The sequence below is a fragment of the Limulus polyphemus genome, unplaced genomic scaffold (assembly GCF_000517525.1).
Source record: "Limulus polyphemus unplaced genomic scaffold, Limulus_polyphemus-2.1.2 Scaffold3638, whole genome shotgun sequence".
NCBI classification, from domain to species: domain Eukaryota; kingdom Metazoa; phylum Arthropoda; class Merostomata; order Xiphosura; family Limulidae; genus Limulus; species Limulus polyphemus.
The window spans coordinates 61599-64759 of NW_013669248.1; the positions used below are offsets into that span (position 1 = coordinate 61599).

A 3161-nucleotide genomic window follows, 5' to 3' on the forward strand; every position below is an offset into this window, starting at 1 on the left:
GACCACATTTCATGGTAAATGTTTTAGTTTATTAAATAAGTGACCACATTTAATAGTAAATGTTTTAGTTTATAAAGTAACTGACCACATTTAATAGTAAAAGTTTTAGTTTATAAAGTAACTGACCACATTTCATGGGTAATGTTTTAGTTTATAAAGTAACTGACCACGTTTAATGGTAAATGTTTAAGAAGTTTCTAAGCAGTAACATGAATCCCTATGATATCATAACAATTAAACATACTACAGGAAGCGGTGTTATATCCGGGAGCTTGAAATTGTTTGCAGTAAACACCCAAAGAAAAATACGTAGTATATTAGACTGATTATTAGGTATACGAATGTATATCAGTAAGTTTAGCAGTCATAAAACACACCATTAAACATTTTAAATACAAGCAAGTGATTCAATTGTTGGTATTCAGGATTAACTGTACAGTAAAGCATTTAATATAATATAAAGTTGATAATTACCGTGTATATTACACTTTACAGTTTTGGGAATTTAAAAAGTACGTATTTTTTTATGACATGTTGTAATCTGGCCTTCAAACAGAGTTGTTAGGGTGATTACATATTTGAGACATTTTCCTAATATACACTTGACTAGTTTTTACATTCCTCGTGGGTTAAAACACCAGTAGTGCTGGACACTGAGAATTCAACAACGGAAAGAAATACTGTGGAAGTTTACTATGATCAAATTTGATCATAATCTTGTTTCGTCTAAAGCTCTTGGGAAAAATCGAAATCTTGAAAAGAAACAAAGTAATAAAAACTGGGAATAACTTTGCTAGCTTTCTATCAAACCTGCCGCTTGGAGCGCGGCGATCAGCCCGATCACACTTTTCGGGCTCTGGTTTTCTACAATATTGATTGAACACGTGCTAATGGATTAACCACAATCATCGCTTAGCTTCTGTTCTAAAACCAGAGTCGGATTAAGAAGTTATGACATGGTGATCCGTAACGGAAACGATGCTTATTACTGGTTCGGAATTTGTTGTTTTACCCTTTGCTGTGTTGATTACTATGCGTCAAGGTCACTTGTTTTTTATAAGTCACGTGCATCCGGTAACGCAGCAGAAACAGTGTGTTAGCTCTGCCCTCGACGCTGCACGTACCCTGATCAATTTCAATCTATCATGTTTATCCAGCAAGTTTAAATATTGAAAACATCCTTTTATTTTCTGACTAAACAGAATTTCGCGATTCCCCTCGTTACAAAGTTTTAGTTGTTAATATTGATTTATAAATCTTGAGGGATGGAAATACTCATTTCGAGTAATAACAATGTTTGACTTTGTGACTTAGTCATAACTTGTTCACAATTCTCATTAAAATGTTAAAAAATGTGAACACTCCACTTCTAAATAATCCATTAACTGTTGTTTTCTAATACTTATCAGCAGGCCTGAGAACAGCAAGTTGGTTTGGTGGAGAGATAAGTTAGAATAAATATTACCCAACAGTTATGTAAACAAGTTGTTCCCTTTATTCCAGCTACTACCACTATTTTCATACCCGGTATCTCAAGTGATACCACTATTTTCATACCCGCTATCTCAACTGGTACCACTATTTTCATACCCGGTATCTCAACTGGTACCAATATTTTCATACCCGGTATCTCAACTGGTACCAATATTTTCATACCTGGTACCACTATTTTCATACCCGGTATCTCAACTGGTACCACTATTTTCATACCCGGTATCTCAACTGGTACTACTATTTTCATACCTGGTACCACTATTTTCATACCCGGTATCTCAACTGGTACCACTATTTTCATACCTGGTATCTCAACTGGTACCACTATTTTCATACCCGGTATCTTAACTGATACCCTTATTTTCATACCCGGTATCTCAACTGGTACAACTATTTTCATACCCGGTATCTCAACTGATACCCTTATTTTCATAATTTATACGCGCGTACGTGTGTTCGTGCGTTTACGCGTACCAAGTATTACGAAACTAATTTCTCACACTTAGGCCTACCAGTTATAATTAAAGATTTAAGACACTGACTGATTACGTTTCATCCATTGTTAACTGTACTTTGGCCACAGCGATTTTGTCTTACTTCCAATGAATCATTTGAGATACCGGGTATGAAAATAGTAGTACCAGTTGAGATACCGGGTATGAAAATAGTAGTACCAGTTGAGATACCGGGTATGAAAATAAGGGTATCACTTGAGATACCGGGGTATTATCGTAGACACAACATAAAATCAACGTATTATCGTAGACACAACACCTCTCTTCTGAATCACGGATAAAATCAACCCGTGATTCAGAAGTACAATGACAAGCAAATAGCTCAGAAATGTAAAGGTACACGAAAATAATTGTTAGTAATATTGAATGTGGTGTAGTTAGCCTACCCTGTAATAATACCACTGAGGTCAATCAAGGTCATATCCTTCAAAATTTTTATTCGTGTGAATTATAAACAAAAATATCAATTGCCAAGGTGTAGAAATAAGAAATTAAACATTTTAAACTAAAAAATACAACCGCCATAGGTAAACATATTAACAGTATTAAGAAACTGTCGTAAACAGTCAACAGATCTGTTGAAAGTTCTGCCCAATATAGCAACACATAATGCCAGCAGCCTGGTTATTCTGAAGACACTATTCATGCAGTACGTTAAACTGTTTTTACACTGAAGACCGTGCCAATATTTAGATGATTTGGAAGCGGCTTCAACACGGTGCTTGTGTGTTAACTTATGCAAAGGCTTTTTCATACTTTTAAGTTTTGAGCCCTTCAGAGGTGCAGTGAACTCCAATATTCTGACCATGCGAACCAAACCCAGTAAAGGTGTAGGTTAGTCGCAGCCTGATCTGAAGTTCTATCAGTAAATATGTAACTTAGTCGCAGCCTGATCTGAAGTTCTATCAGTAAAGGTGTAGCTTAGTTACAGCCTGATCTGAAGCTCTATCAGTAAAGGTTTAGCTTAGTTACAGCCTGATCTGAAGTTCTATCAGTAAAGGTGTAGCTTAGTTACAGCCTGATCTGAAGCTCTATCAGTCAAGGTGTAGCTTAGTCACAGCCTGATCTGAAGCTCTATCAGTAAAGATGTAGCTTAGTCACAGCCTGATCTGAAGCTCTATCAGTAAAGGTGTAGCTTAGTCTACAGCCTGA

General features: G+C 36.0%; 1 long non-coding RNA gene across 1 annotated transcript; it reads right to left on the reverse strand.

Annotated features, from left to right (window-relative positions):
* Positions 1-1569: 1569 nt before the first annotated feature.
* Positions 1570-1905, reverse strand: LOC111088375. Its single transcript, XR_002612909.1, has 3 exons — positions 1798-1905; positions 1657-1743; positions 1570-1602 (listed from the first exon to the last, which is right to left on the reverse strand). It is a non-coding gene; the product is annotated as an uncharacterized LOC111088375 (long non-coding RNA).
* Between the last annotated feature and the right edge of the window lie 1256 nt (positions 1906-3161).